This window comes from Gobius niger (genome assembly GCF_951799975.1).
Source record: "Gobius niger genome assembly, chromosome: 10".
NCBI lineage: Eukaryota > Metazoa > Chordata > Actinopteri > Gobiiformes > Gobiidae > Gobius > Gobius niger.
The window spans coordinates 22,623,173-22,640,255 of NC_136861.1; positions in this window are offsets into that span (position 1 = coordinate 22,623,173).

The window sequence follows — 17,083 nt, forward strand, 5'->3', positions numbered from 1 at the left end:
TTGTTACGCAGCCCGACCTCTCACCTCTGACGTCACCCGCTGCGTGGCTGAACACAGGAAGCGAGGGCGTCCACTGTTTAGGCCGGCTACTTTGGGCCAAACATGCGCTTCAGTGGCCGAATTTGTGCGCGGAATGCCAGCAATTCAATAGCGCTTTCGGTGAGTTAAGTGACAACATCCTGAACTTTTATTCATATGTTAGTTTAAAACCTGGCTGTTTTTTTTAGCGCGGGGTCCAGTGCGCGTCCTGCTCTCCGGGTGCTGTCACCATGGGGGAGGGTCGCAGCCCTGTGTCGCGCAGGTGTGCGTAATGTGAGCGCTTCGCTTTTATCCCACGGTACGTTGTTACAGACGCTTCACAAACCTTATGTAGCCTTCGAATTTATGTTGAACTAAAACTTAACCTTGTCAAACAGGGTCCTTCCTTCCTTCTGAGAAAATGCAAGTCTGTTGTCGCTATGTTGAGTCCCCATCGCAACCCTGCACAGCACAAATTCAGAGACCTCTTTGATAGCAGTGGTCTGTTTGGGCAGAGGGCTTCGGACTCACACCGCCCCTCGCCAGTCCCCTCATCCATTGCTGGACCGTCACTCCAGGTAAAAGGTGTGATGGACACGTGGGGCTGCTGAATCTGGGCCGCCAGCCGTTCCGCAAGGACTTGACTAGCAATGGGTTTTCTCTGCTGTTTTTGTTTTCTTTAATTTCAATCTGCAAGTTTTGTATTTGCACCGCTCATGTAACCTGCTCTCAACTCAAATGAACTAAAAATATATTTAAATCCAAAGTAATAAAAACAATATATTTTTTATAAACCTGTCTCTGTCCTACCTAGTCCAACGAACCTGTGTGACCTTAGCGTGGGGTAAAGTCAATACTGGGTTCTCTGACCCACAATTCAGAGTGGCGTTGTGATCACTGTAAAGCAATGCAGTTAACAAGTGGGCTACTGCCTCGGTCTGCTACATAAGTGTAAACAGATCCAACAAAGGTTCATTATGGCACGGAGCGTCTGATTAAGCTAGCAATAACACCAGAAGTTACCAATTAAGATTGGTTTACAGTGCTTCTGTAAATGGTTTCCCCATTTATTTTAGCATTTAACCTTGATAAAACATGTTAAGGAAATAGATGTAGAGTAAATATACATGGACATAAAGTATTTGTTGATTTGTTTAAGCTAATTTGCTGGACTCCAAACATCTTCTGTTTGAGCGTGTGTTTTGGAGAATCTGTTTGAACACATCTGTTTACTTCTTCGAACTAATTCATTTCTTCCTTTGATCTTTGTCCATTAATTCCTGGCTCCTGAACCCGACTTGAACATGAATATAATCTTAAATTCTTCTTTTTCTTTAAAAGTAACATTTTGCCACTGAAGAATGCCCCTCTCAAAGCTTGACTTTCCCCATCTGAGCGCGCTGGCCTGATTCTGTCGGCACTGTCACGGCTTCAAAGGCAGCGTTTTAGAGTGCGGCTCGATGACGTCCAGTGGCACTGTTTCAAATCACCTCTGGTGCACTAGATATAAAGATAGCATTCATCTATTCACTTGCTTTATGTTTCCACTGTGGCATGGATAACTACCTTACTGTCCTGGGACAACAGGGCCTGTGTAGACCTTTGTTGCTCCTATGCCAGTGGCAAAAGTGTGCATTTCAGCTCCAAGTTCAGCCGCTGAATGCTAACAGCTCGTGTGTATGTGAAGGACAGACAATGACGGAAGAGAAACTAATACTCGAACAGGAAAATGTTGGTTTGATTATTTAAGACCTAAAGTCAATTTCACACAAAGGACTTGTCTGTTTGAACTGCCTTTGTATGTAAATATGTGTGATTCAGGACTGAGTTTCAGAAAGACACCATTCATAAATTTACTGCAGACGAATCAGATCCCACAGTACTCACTAAGCACAGCTGAAAGTTACCCAAGCACTTGAATGTATCGCAATGCATTCACGTCTGTGCGTTTGATCTCGCTGAAGCCTCGGTTCAGTGGCAAGCTGCCCCCCCTTTTGTTGCTTGAGTTGCTGTGAAGCTGATGGAGAAAGAAGATAGTTGGCAAAAACTCGGTATGCCCACACCGCTCTCGTCTTTCTTCTCCCTTTTTTTTTTCCCCTCACAGTGTTGATCTGTGCCTTGTGATAACAAGATGACATGTGAAATCAAATCCCTTTTAGTAACTGGCAGCAGTGGCAACATTGTGCTCGCTTCGGACATTTCCAGCCGTCTTCGCACAGGCAGAGGCAGAGGTCCCCTGAGGTTGTACTGGTTGTGGGTGCCAGTCCAAAGTATGGGTGGCATGCCCCAGTCCGCAGCTGTGTTAGAGGCTGCGGTTAGTTCAGTGAGATGGCCCTGTGTGGTCCCATGTGCAGAGGAGGCGCGTCAATCTTCTGGTTAACCTCAAAGATCCGTGACAATAGGGCTGCAACTGATGACTTTATGTTGTGGATGTGGCACAATCAACACAGCCAAGTCCTGCGCCAAGTCCTGTAAGCGCACTAATAGATGAATCAATCAACGCGGCTTCCAACGGACTTCTCTTTCGGGAGCCAGTCAGTGACCCCCTACCGTTCAGTGAGTTACATTTTGATTTAAAAACCAGAAGCCGTATCTTTTTACTCTTTAATTGGTACATTACAAAAAGAGGCAACAAAAGCTTGGAACGAAGAAAACAGCAGAGCCTTTTGAAACTATGTCATCCAGATTATTTACATTTCACACAACATCCCAACCTTTTCATTCAGGGTTGAGTTTGTCCACATTGATCACGGTGATATTGTAAACGGCTTTGTGCCTTTAAGAAACAGAGGGTGAAGGACTGCGGTACACACAAATAGGCAGAGTGAGATAGTGCTGTCCAACACCTGTTTGCGTTGTGGGTCGCAGCACCATTGAAACAGGGCTAGTAAAAAATGGCCTCTCTGACCTGAGCTGTCACTCACACGACTGCGGGCCGCGACTAAAAGGACAGATATTTACCTCCAGGAGAGTTGCTTTGTTTGGCGACCACAATGCTGCCTACATAAAACTACAAGCAAAGAACTGAAGGCGCTTCGCACAAATGCACTAGTTTTCTTGAGCTTAAAGAACACAATAAATCAGCAAATATAAATGAAGTTTAATTTCACAGTAGCACTTGAAGTATTTATGGACCATGTATCCATTATTATTTCACACGAGCCTGTGTTTTCTCACAGTTTCTTGTACTAAGTGGGCGGAGGTCATGTGTGGAGCGTCCCTTTCTGAAAATAGCTCCTTGACAACAACATCACAAACATCCAATAACAAATAGGCCTATGAAGAGACCAGACCATTATTTCTTCATTTTTAAGAGTGTGACTTCGCGTGACGAGCGATCAAAAGCAAACTTCTGCGGGCCGGCTGGACTTACAGAGCCGCCATTGTGTGGAGTTCACAGCCCCTTGCAGCCCAACTGTCTGTTTTTTTGTGGAGGGGGTGACTGCGTGCGGCCAGCTATGCCTTTGTGTTGCAGTAAGAAACAAATCTCGCTATGTGACAAGGCCTTACCCAGGAATCCACACTGTGAAATCTCAAGCATCAGGGGGACAGCAACACCTCAAGCGATGACAGTAATGGCCCCTCCCACCACAGCCTCCCTCTGACCTCTGCGGTGTCTGTCATGATCTCAAAATCTCCACTTTTTACACAACACTTGCAACGCACTGACTTCCTTGTTCTCAGAATTATGTGTCCCTGGAGTCAGCATTGCGATTCATATTCGTCACAGAGGAATGTGCCATGGCTACAGATTTCTGGTCATTCTTCATTCTCCCTTTCAACAAAGTGGCAAGATGAGCTGACGGCATGTCTACAGTTACTCCTTCGATCCCCAAGGAGTTTTGTAGTAGTTTGTGTGTATTCTGATAAGTTTGTTTTAGCCTTTTATTTTCAAACATAGTAAATATGCAGTTATGTAAAAGTCCAATCTTAAACATGACACTGTTACAGTTTTCCTGAACATCTATTAATTTACTTTGTGTAACATCAAATAAACATATTCAATAACCCCAACCAAACCCCAACATTTCAAATTTTCCTAATGCACATAAAGAATACTAAATGCTGATGCCAGTACCACTGCCACACAATACTATTCTTAGCCATCGTTGTGGAATCATAAGCTTCTGCAGTGTTACACACTAGAACTGTGAGAGAAAGTTACTTTGTGTCACTTAAAGTGTTCTGATCCTATTGATTTAAATCCAAATCAGCCGCCTTCAAAGGGATAAGGGACACCTATTGTTTTGTCGGAGCCGCGATGAGGCTTAGGCCTGTTTACTCCCATCTTTTAACAATCCAGTGTCACCTCATTGTCCTCTGACCTTTGACATCGGGGCATCACGCAATTCCTGCCGCCACAAACATGGTGTCCAGGCTAATGCTGCTCCCACAGGCTTTTATTGACAGAAAATACACTTTCACTTTAGTGTTCAAATACAGTTACTTAACAGCAGCTGAAAGAATAGGCCAGAGATAAGCAACACATTCTGAGGCGCGTCTAATTGAAGTGGTCCTGTGGGGGCAAGGTTATTTTAGGGTGGTATCAGAACCGGCCTCTCTACAGTTTTCGGCAAGATTTGAATTGAGAGTTGATTAAACATCTAAATTTCAGCAGTTTGGTAGTCGTACATGTATATATATGGACGTTATCAATGGCCATTTTAACATATTTTTATTGAATAAACTTGTTAGTGATCCTATAAACCCCCCTCTAAATGGCACCAGGTCCCAGTCAGATGCCCATGAACATTCACTGTCTGCTCCATACAGTTCAGTGAGAACTTGTGCCCGTCAACATGCTCAGTGTGCATACTGGACTCACCCATTAACTACTGTGGCAAGATGGGCTGAGGAGGTCTGTGCTGGGCGTGCTCTTACCTGTGGCTCCATCGCGCTGGCTTGGTGCTCTATTTCAGCACTTTCATTCTGCTCCTCTCTGCCCACACGTTGTTCCAGATCCTCTGTGTTGGCCGCTTAACCGATACGAATGTGACGTGAACAGACTGCTGGCGTCTGACTGACCAGAGGAGAGGGGACCACTCTCACTAAAACAGGCAGGTCATACGGATTTTCAAATTTTTTGATTTAACCAGGAAAGTCCCATTGAGATTAAAAACCTCTTTTTCAAGGGAGTCCTACAGCAGCTGTAAGGGATTTAATATTTCACGACATCATACTGTTGAAAATAGTGATCTTGCCGTTGATAGCATTTACCCTGTTAGCACAACTATAGCTGGTGTTAGCACAACATTAGCACTTAGCTTAACTTCATAGTTGTCTTTAAGCTGTTTCTTTCTTGAATTTGCATTCCATACTTTATTTGTCCACATTGTTTTCATCACGGCTTACAAAACTTTACAACCGCCTTCCGTTTTATTCCTTCAGTAGGCATATATGGATTCTGGCGTGCGCAATCTTTGGGAGCGCCCACAACAACGGTCCATTATTAAGTGGAAACCCTCGCATGTACTGGGTAGAGTAGATACGAGAAAAGCTGAGCGACTGAGCCATGCTGAATAGAAGCGTGCTATATGGAACTGCGGCATATGTTTATCGCTTCTAGTGTGTCATCAAGTGTGAACTGTTTGCCTGCAATATTGTCCTCTGCAGTCCAGGATGCTTTTGCGGCCACCACTTACGCCCTGGGTTTTGCCTGATAGGAAGGAGATTTCAATCAAATAAACTCTTATTTTAATCAATGTTATCCATACTTTGTAATGTAATGCTCATGAAAGGAACTGTTTCTGCAACTGCAAAATAAAGTTTTGTATTGACTTTCCATGTACACCAACGTGCCTTCAGGCTGTAATAAATTTTCACTGCTAGTCTGGGGTGGGGTTGTTGGTAAGTTTACATTACAAATGTAATTTATAGGCTGTTATCCCTTCAGCTGCCACACTACAATACCACAAAAGTTGCACAAATGTCACCAAATGAAAGTACAGTTAACCTCAATCTACTTCTAATTGGTCTGGATTGCCTAATACTTTACATCCGACATGAGTTTCCCCCAGCGTGATGAGGCCTTCAGGTGCACTCTGGAAAAGACAAGTGTTTCGCTGTTGGGCTGAGGTTAGCAGGAGGGTTCACAGGTCGACAAATTTAACCAGCGTGACCGGCCCGAGGTCTGCCCCCCTCGCTGGGCTGCACACAGAGCACCTGTTGAGAGCGGAAAAGTCCCAAACCGACGCTATTTATTGATATTTGCCAAACATAATCTCCAGTATTTATCCTTTATCCTTTCTGTAAACCTTTCCTTTAAGGTTATGCCCAAGTGAATACAGTAAAATATACAGTAAATATTGTAAAACATTTCATTGACATCAACATGAAGAATGAATTAAGGTGATTTCCCCTGACATATCACAAGATAAATATCCTTTCGGAAATTACTAAAATAAAGTCTTGCTGCTGAGTTTAAAGCCATTCAACAAAGCAATAACGTCACACCAATGATATGATGAAAAGTCATTCAGGGAAATACGACGTTAATACACAAACCAGTTATTTTCAAAGCTGACCGAACAGAAGTCAATAATTAGACCAAGGGGGGACTTTTCCCATTGCAGTGGCATTATGAGAATAGAATTATTTACTCTCTCCAACTCTTCCCCTTCAGCGAGGAGGAATAGAGAGGGAATATCATGAGCTACATTTTGTGACTCACACAATAGTTGCAATATTTCATTTATATTTAATGTTATGTTTCGCCTCCTGGTAAATGAATTTCCTTATCTTATCTTTTACGGTTTTCTTTAGTTTGGTGGTAAGGTAAAAGTTGTTACCATCCCATTGCACTACCTGAGCCCCTCTGAGTGGATTTACCATTAAAGGATCTATATCATGCTATTTTAGCCATTCCAAAGTTAAGTATAGGCATTTATATGAATGATTGTACCTCTACCGCTATTGAGCACTCATTTTTGTGATAAATATAAGTGTTTTCTGGAGGTATTTTTCAAACCCGGAAGACACAACGCTTCGATTCAGTTAACTCCGCCCCCTCTCTCCGCACATACAACTTTACCGTAATATAAATAAACAGCAATAAGTGAAGTTACTTCACGATGCAGTTATACGGAGTTGACACCTGCAACACAGCTTCCTAAATGGCTAACACACATGCTAATATGCTAACACACACTGACTGACTCACCGCTCTGGTCCATCTCTGTTTACATTATGGGACTTGCGTTGGTTATAAAAGTTAATCCACTTTGATTCAGGTGAAGGTTCACCAAACATCCATCAGTGACAGTCACAGAAAAACAATATTTTGGTGATAGTCGCCGAATCCCGGAGAAAAAAACAACTTAAAATGGCCTCTTCTTGAAAAAGGTTGAATAAACTCCCGTCCTCGTAGCCAAACACGCTTCTTTTTCTCCGTCCGTGACATTATCGTTAGGTAAGAATAAAGAGCTCCATCTTCACAGCTGCAGAGCAAACATGACTGATCTTTTTTTCCATTTTTTTTTTCTCTTTGCATCTCTCTTACGACAGAAATAATGAAAAAGCTGTTTTACAAATTAAAATCAGGCTGTAAGACATTACATTACAGACGTCGAGCACTTCCGTTCCGCTGTGACCACACAACTGAACACTCAGTCGTTCACCAGGAGAGGGAGGAGCAGCTGCTCAGAGAGCAGGATTCAGGAGGATTGCGGAGAGCTGCGTGAATGAAGCCACAAACCACTCTGGGGGTGTTTTTGATAAGGAAATAGCATAACAACATGGCTAAAAGCTCTAAAAAGTCGATTTTGCATGATATAGGACCTTTAAGATTTTAGGGGTGGCCTATGCCCCCCTCCCCCAGTCACCCCCCAATTAGTGCCAAGTAAATGTATGTAAATATATGTAATATTTAACGCTCTCCTGCTCATTATAAGTTACTTCTTACATACTTGATCCTTAATATTCCTCCTAAATCCTCCCATCTAGAGGGTGTTGTTTTTAATGGGAGCAGCAGAGACAGGGTGCAGAGGCCACAGGGGTAGAGGCTGAATAAGCGTGAGGGTTAAGTGGGAGCTAAATCTGCTGATGGACCTTTTATCGCAGCTTTTCAAGTTCATGTTTCTGCCCAGGATCCCGGGAAAGCTGCCGAAATACGATCATCGGATTGGAACCTAAACAAAATAAACAAACGGTCAAATGGAAAGACAAATAAGCTGGACTCCTGATCTTTTTCTTACTTGCATATTTTGCCGCTAAGTTCAAAAAGTACTGATGTAATAACCGACTCGCTGTAATGTGACCCCGAAATAACAAGTGGGTTTGGGCATGAACTCACTGTCTGTCACTTTGTCTGCAGACCAAACACAAGGTGAGCACCTCTGTATCACTGAAACACAACCAAAACAAAGACTCATGCGGATGAACATAGATTTGAGGTAATAGAGTGATAAGAGTTGAGAGGAGTTTACTGAATGTGTCAAGGCAGATAAAGATAGATAGACCTTTATTGTCCCACAAGGGGAAATTTGTTTTCACAGCCGTCACAGAAATGTAATGGATTCCTCTGTATGACTTTTATCGGAGTGTGGGCTGGCTGTTTTGAGTGGAGAAGAGGGAGACGGACTAAACACTCTAAATACACGCAAATGAAACAAAGCACAGCACCGGGTATGTTTTTGCATGATATAGGCCCTTTAACCTCTCGGCATTTTCTGTACCCAAATCCAAAAGCTTCTCGACTGGAGCTTGCAGCCTTAGTACAACACCTCATTTGAAAGCTAAGACCTGCAACACTGATCTTAAAGGGATATTTCAGGATTTTTGACATAGAGGCTCATTTCGTAGTTATCCAGAGTGTTTCTGGTACCTGGAGATATTTTTTTTTGTAATTCATGCAGTTCTTATGTTTGAAGAGTTTCTTGGCGCTAGGCTAATGCAAGGCGAGTGCATTTCTACGATGTCAGCTACCCTGCATTAAAAACAGTCTTACGCACTCCACAGAGCACCTGAGGCAAATCATTTATAACGCCAGACTAACCATATAAATGTATGTGTCGATAGAATAATTTTTGGAATATAACTGACCTTGCATCACATGAATGATCGCATTTTGAGGGACTATTTTCTAGCAGATCACTCCGCCGCTGCATAGCTTTTACAACCACGAAGCAGATCATATTCTGGTCATGTTTTGGTCACTTTTTCATTGCATTTTGTCACCTTTTTTGTTGCTCTTTCATGACTTTTTTGTTAATTTTTTGATTGCTTTTTTCATCACTCTTTAGTCTTTGCTTTTTTGTTGTTGTGTTATTGTTGCTTTTCCAGCACATTGTTGTCACTCTTTTGTCACATTTTGGAAGCATTTTTGTTTTTGTTTTTTTTGTGCTTTTCCTTTCCTTTTTCTTGTGTTTTCTTCACTTTTTCCATCTAATTTTCATCATGTTTTTGTCACTTTTTTGCTGCTTGTTCATCACTCTTTAGTCGTGTTTTGGTCGCTTCTTTATTGTGTTATTGTTGTTTTTCCGGCACGTTTTTGTCACTCCTTTGCCACTGTTTTGCTTTTAGATTTGGGTAATGCCAAACGTGCTCGGTTCATGTGGGGGATGAAGAGGTAAAACCTTGATATTTTGTGGACCTTTAAAGCCGAAAGCAAGCAATAAAAGATGAACAACTGCAAACAAAGAACAGTATTGAGGTAGAAGTCACAAATGTTTTTCTCATCCTCCAATACTTTCCCACCCTCTCACTGTCTTGTTCCGCCACTCACTGTTCACTCGTCCAAATTATGCAGACAGCATTTCCTGAAAGGTGCAAGTTTATGTCTTTCTGTCTAGATTCAAAACATCCCGTGCTATTTCTTTCTTATGTGGAAGAATTCATTGAGGCTATTGAGCACATATGTCATTTTCTAGACTGTGAAAACATGGTTGGATAAGTTTACTGAATGTATAATTATGAGAAGCCATGAAGAAGAGCTTTAGGGTTTGCTTAAGTTTTGTTGGGATCGGCAGTACAGAGTGTGATCCGAGAGTGGCCTTTTCCCTTACAAACATGAATGAAACGATTCCATTAGTCTTCCCATGTCAAAACACAGAGGGGGTATATTATTACCATCTACAACATCCGCAAGCAGAACAACCCTACACACAACCCCGGCCCTTGTGTTCTCATGGCCCCGCACTCTCCCACACTCCTTTATCATTTTACCAGGCACATTACATGAGCCCTGAGTCGTTCCCTGCCCCTTGGCACTGTGCGTCTCATTTCACCACCTGTTTAAAAAAGTGCTAAAAAATGGAAGTCAATGTACATTAAATGAATAAAGTAAATAAATCATTAAAACCTGCAATAGAATTCAACATATCATAGGACTGGACACGGACTCAAAGAGTAAATCCACATGTATAATTGATTAAATGGAGGTGCATCATAGTACATCATCCTAACCAGTTTGAGATTCACAGACTTTTCACTTTACTCTCAGCTTTGTAAAACATTTGTACAGCTTGTTTATTTAGTTTAGCCTCAGATACAACATGTATCAAAATATATTGGAAATGTTTTGGGGTCAGGATTAAAACAGTACTAAGTAACTCATGCCCCTAGAGGCCATAAGCGCCACTGCAGGTGTCGTAGCATGTTGTGTTTTTTTTTACTCATTAAAATGTCCGTGAGAGTAAATACTACGCTGACAGAAAAGACAAAGGAAGAGAGGCATATTGTACATTCAGTTACACAATGGAGAATTTATTTATGTTTTTCACTCAAACTTGGCTGTTTAAGTGGCGCTAGCCCGCAGTTAGCTTTGCCCATTAGCCTGTTAGCTTCTTCTTCGTGATTCCATTAGTGTTCATTGAGGCCTCCGACCCGTAGGCAGCCAACTTACAATTGTGGTTTTCTGGCCAGAGACACCGGGGGAGATGATGACAGACTCCCCAATCATCCCATTAACACTTGTATTACCCCCAGAGGGACTACGGCATTTTTAAGGATTTATTGAGGTAAACAAATTACTTAGTAGCCTACTGCTTTAAATGCTCTGAAGGTCCCAATCTGGACCCAGTTCCGCCACTTGGACCCTGGTGTAGCATTTGTCTAAAAACATTTCTGACCACTTTTTGTCTTTGATTATTTCTTTTGTCGAACGGGATAACAGACAGATCGTAGCATTTCTTCTATAGTTTGTAACATTTCTACTGTAACTTTATGCAAATGTTCATTGTTATGCACTGTGATTGTACATATAGACCCGAAATCCAGCTCCCAAGGCGCGTCGTGGGCCACATATTATGTATAAATAAATGAATAATAATGAGCTGTGATTTTAAAATAATGCTGATTTGGTCAAAAGCCCGACAGGACTGTAATAAATAATGATTACGGCTTACACTTATATTGCGCTTTACAAGCCTGTGTCACAAGTTTCTCAAAGTAGTCATTATACTCATTATTCATTCATTCCACAATAGCAGTGGTGAGCTGCTATTGTAGCCACAGCTGCCCTGGGCAGTCAGACCATTAACCATGTGGCTAAAATGTGTTGTTTATATCCTATCTCTTATTATGTCAGTGCCCTCTGCTGGACACATATGGAATTCTTAATTATTTTTTTTTAAGTTTAAGTTGCCCCCTAATGGCTGGAATGAGCATACTGGTTATTTCCTCAAAAATTCACAACTCCACACAGGAATGGGCTAGAAAATTACTTACATACACAGTACATACACAGGAATTTATCCTCTAAAAGTCAGGGGTCGCCTGTTTGACACCTATGCTATAAACAAATGCATGAACAAATGAACAAAAAAAGTGACAATTCTTTTCACTCATTAGAATGCTGTATTCATCTTAATATCTCATCCAAAATCACAAATCCCTAATTGCTATCTGGTCACCTTTGCTCCCACTTTCACGGGAAGCAGTGGCAGGCGCTGAGGTGCACAGTACTGCAGTGGCCTCTAGACCTTTTACCCAAGATGGAGGTCCAGGACAACACAGGAGGATAACAGACACACCGAGGAATGTCATTACTGTGCAGAAAGCTGCCGATGGGCCCTAATAGGCTGCGAGATCAGCCAGAGCACACGCATGTTACAGATGGGCCGCTGGGTCGAGGCGGACGTCTACATAAATTACTGTTGAGGAGAAAGTATCAACAACGTCTGCAGCAGTGATTGAGTTCAGATGATGAGACCTGTGCAGACGTGTCGGGGCTTAAACTGTCTGAGAAAAGGCACAAACATGGTCAGACGCATGCCAAGAGTATTGCTAATAGGAGGAGTACGACTATAATTAGACAGAACGTAAAAGGTTTTATCGATGTGTTGCTTTTGGATGCAGACACCCTACATCTTATAATATAGGGTCAATTACATGGGGTTGTTACTATACTGCTGATATAGCCACATTCTTACTTTAGCTCATATAATGTCACCTGGATTTGACCTGACATGTGTATATGTGTAAATCTTTGGTACTGTCTTGCCACTTTATGTCTGAAAATCAATTGTGTTTATATTGAATATGTAGGTAATATTATCCAGTTTGATCACGAGAAGTTCGGGGAGGATATGTGATTGAAGCGCAGCAAGCTGTGACCAACAAGAACAAGATACAACATGATAGGATCAATACCAAAACAATCAAAAAGAGAGCCTTCTTGCATTTACGTCAAACTATAAAGACAGAGGAAATGATTGGATATGATTATACTGTTCAAATAAAAGCAAACAAACTTCAAAATCTAGCTTTGGATGTAATGTTATTATTCAGGAACCGGTAAGATTTGTTTACAGCCGTCAAGATAGCATCAGCAAAACATTTGTAGAAACTCACGCTACCGCCTGGAGCTACCTCCCCCAGCTCGCTGTCTTCTGCCCCGATGCCAATCCCAGAAGTGCTGCAGCAGACGTGACATAATAACCCTCCGATGACTAACATCGGTGCATCACACAGCAGAAATGAGAGTGATGTTTTTCTAAAATGACAGAAGCACGGCGGTCTGTTGGGCCCTGCGTCCAGGTTCTGTGTCATATTCAGTCTACGTTGTTGTTCTCAAGCAGAGTAACTGAAGGTTTGAACCGATTCACCGGTGAGCAGGGGCGGACTGGGACTGAAAAACAGCCCTGGACTCTGGCCAGCCTGGCCCAAATTAGCGTAAATGCGACACTTCCACAAATACATATGTTAACCTCTTACCCCCCACCTTAACCGAGAGCATTTTCTCCAGTTCGGCTTTACCCATAACCAAAAGCTTCTTGACTGGAGAGCAACACTGTAACGCCTCATTTGAAAGCTAAAATCTGGAAAAGTGATGGTAGCTTTTTGTCACGTTGTCGCTCCATTTTTGTTTGTTGTAGTTTGTTTTTGTTGCTTTTTGCTGCTTTTTTGTTACATTTTTTGTGGCTTTTTGGCGTGTTTTCGTCACTCGTTTTTCGGGGGGGGGGGGGTTTGTCACGTTTTTGTTTTGTAGCAATGCTTTTTTTCATTGCTTTGTCATCACGTTTTCGTCACATTTTGTTGTGTTTTTGTCACTTTTTTGTCACTTTTTGGTTGCTTTTCCAGCACATTTTTGTTTTTGGATGCTTTTCTTTTAAGCTTTTACATTTGGGTAAAGCTCGGTTACGCCCGGGGGTAAGGGTAAGGTTAAGTGAGGGGCCAGACCGGTGGCCCTAGAGCCAGTGGCCATTCTGTGCTCTTCCAGAATGGACATATGGCCAGTCCGCCCCTGCCGGTGAGGATCTGTCACCCCTTTATGAAGCAGCATTTATATCCTACATATCGCTAATGTAAGATTCCTTTCACCACAACAAGATAGATCTTTCTGTGCATTGGCTGCCTCCTCAGTACATCAGAGGCACTGAAGACACTGCGGGTTTACTGTATGTAGCAAAACGTTAAGCTAAGAGGTTTTTTTTTTTTATTATTCTCTTTGGAAACAAACCAGATCAGTACAGGATGTCTGTCAGCATATTTTAGATGTTGTTGCCATGTACCTGTTCATTCAGCTTGTATTTTCACCCTGGCATATCATTCATCAGTCGCATGTAGATCTAACTCCTTCACCATTTAATCACACTTGCACCAACTTGAATACCATAGATCTGCGATAATAGTGTATTTGCCCGTTTCATTGCAGACAAAAGATTAAAAAAATGCTAGCAGGTCACTGAAACATGAGGCGGTTCTGCTCGTGCTCTGCTGCGTGATCCCTGAAATGGGATTGGTCATCTTTTTGAGGTATACAGTACATAAAAAAAAAAAAAACTGCTGGGATCAAATGCATGAAAGACTTTGGGATTGGTGGGGTTCAGAGTAGCAACAAAGAAATGTCCAGACACAAGCACAGGTGTGTGTACTCTGAGGGAAGGGCTGTAAGTCCGGAGGGGGGTGGTGTAGGAGGTGGGTGGGAGGTAAGAACTCTTGGAGGGTTGCCAGATTCACCCGCCAAGTCCCCCGCCTAGGTCTAGATTCCTCTGGTATGCTGAAGGGTTTGCATGCAACGGGACAATCTGCCACCTGTAGATCGCACACGCACAGTCTAATACAGATGTGTAAACATTTTATGGTCTGGTAAATAATGGTTTTGTGATGTGACTTGAGGTTATGAGATTATCTGTTATATGTGTGGTACAGTATCCGAAGTAAAAAGCAGGTTTACCAGTAATTTTTACAAGCTTGCGAAAGGGTCGGTTGCTACAAGGACAGTGCATCTCCGGGAGCTGGAATGCCTGCTTGGCTCTGTGCCCGAATCCAGGAAAAACATCAAAAAGCTGTCTCAAGGTGATGGGCGTCTCGGAGCTCTCATCGCACTGGCAGAGCTGTCAAGGATCCACATCATTGTTAAATCAAACAAAGGGCACAACGTCGCTGGCAGCCTTTTGAAGCTCTGTCCCAACAAGCCGTCCGTTCTAATGCTCGCAACTCTTATTAACCTATCCCTTTGCGTTTACAGTTGTAGAAGGAAAAAAGAGTGGAGCATTTTGTGCACACACCGAGGGGTATTGTAAGGAAAAACCACGCTTGGGTTTTCCCCGTTTTTCAAGTGCCGCAGTGGAACATTAGAAAAACCCAGACAGTATACCCTGGGCATTAAGAAAAAAATGTCAAGAGCAACAGAAAGGTGCATTGTGGAGGTATTCTTGAGGGAGTAGAGGCTAATAATCACTGGCCCGGGTGGGTTTATTTTCTAAGTAACACATCAAGGGGCTATGTATTAATCACAGAGCCATGAAACAGTGTCATATCCTCAGCCCAGTGGAAAAACATCAGGGCTTTTCCACGTCCGGCCGGAGCTGGGGGGACCCCGCACCATATGCTCATATACATGTATTTACAGCATGTCATAAAGTTTCACTCGACTTATTCTATTTTTGGTTGAATTAACATTAAATTATAATTCATTCATTCAGTATTGCCAAAAAAAACCTTGTGATCTAATTCAACAGATTCTTGAATGAAATCCACCATTAAACCCAGCTTGGAATCCCAGCTCCAGTGTGCAGGACATTTCATTTTGCTGTCACTAAAGCATGACGCTGCATGTCTCTAGGATGAAGCTCCATGACTTTGTTTATCGAGGAGTTATGACGTATGGTTGGTTCTGCGGCCAGATATCTCAGCTCGGTCGGCTTCGGGCTCGCCACAGGCTCCACTGCTGGACAAGAGGCCTGCAATTATAGCACACTTCAAAGATGCCGTCAGTCAAAGACAGCATTCATGCATTTATTTTGGCAAACCCTCACCACCCCCCTCACCCCTCTGACCCCTCCCTTTTGGCCCTTCCTCCGTCTTCCCACCAGCCCTCAAGCTTGTTTAGATGAGCGATTAAGGGGAGAAACAAGTGCAAATGGAGTTTGACTTGGCGCGCGTCTGTATTGACACACAGTTAACTGAAATATCTTTCTGCGTAACTTTCCCTTCACCTAAATCTGGACACACTGCAAGTCGGCAAAGATTAGGGGAGGAGTGGGTTTCATGATCCCAAACAGGGAGGACTCAGTCCTGGGCACACAACTGTCCTGTGGCCTCTTCTCACCCCATTGCCTTCTGCTTATCCAGGAAAAACACTACAGAGAAAGGGCACGAGGACTGACACTGCTGTGCTAATCCTAGTAAGGTTTTTTATGAAGTTTCTGGAGTATAAAGGAGTATGAGTGTCCAAGAACAGCCATAGACAAAATTATGGGTCCAGTAAAATGTCACAGCTTTGACAGCCCTATCTTGTGAGCAGATGAATGATTACACTCAGAATGGGGTGTGTCTGTGAAGGACAGTCTGTTCTGTTCAATCAGATGTTTGTCACAGACAGCCAGCTTGTCTCTCTCATCTCCCAAGTCACACAGACAAACTGCGGACCGGTTGTTTCAGCTTTGCACCGCCACCCATCTCCAGCCTAACTCCACCACTGCAGTACATTCAACTTCCCTCAGACACCATTTAATCACAGTTGTTCAGGCTGTAGTGGGTTGATTTTTACTGTCCATAATGTCTCACTTGATTGAAACGATTTGCTTCATCTTGTTAGTGAGGTGTTAGTGAGGTGTTCGGTTCTCTAAAGATTTGAACATGGGGGAACAGCTGCCATATAATTTCCGTATAATTGTCCTAAATGATCAAATTACAGTTGCCGCCGGACTGCTGGGGAGACTGCCTCTTGTAAACCGTCATCTGAACATGAGAGAGACTTCAGCACTGTAATGTAGCGCCGTCTTTATGGCTGCTGCGGTAGTTTGAGTATCTTTATGTGAATGCATGTGTTAATGTACTCGTCTGTCTCTTTTTAGCTACCTGTGGGCATATGGTAGACACGGAGCGACTGTAAATGTTTGTTGTCGAAGTCACTGCAGACACCTCCAGCCCCGTGGGGAGGATGGCCCCACCGTCACACCTCCTGGAATCCGAAATCGGACACTGCATTCGGGCAGCCGGGGTAATGGGGGGGACCCACCACACTGGCGCTGTTACAGTTTGGCTTGGGTGTCTGATTCGTCACACCCATAGACTGGCCCCGGGAGCCCACAACACTGTCATTGGTACCGGGTCATTTATGGCTCCCATGGGTGCAATTTACCACAGACATCACCTGCCGGGACCTATCCAAACTGAACAA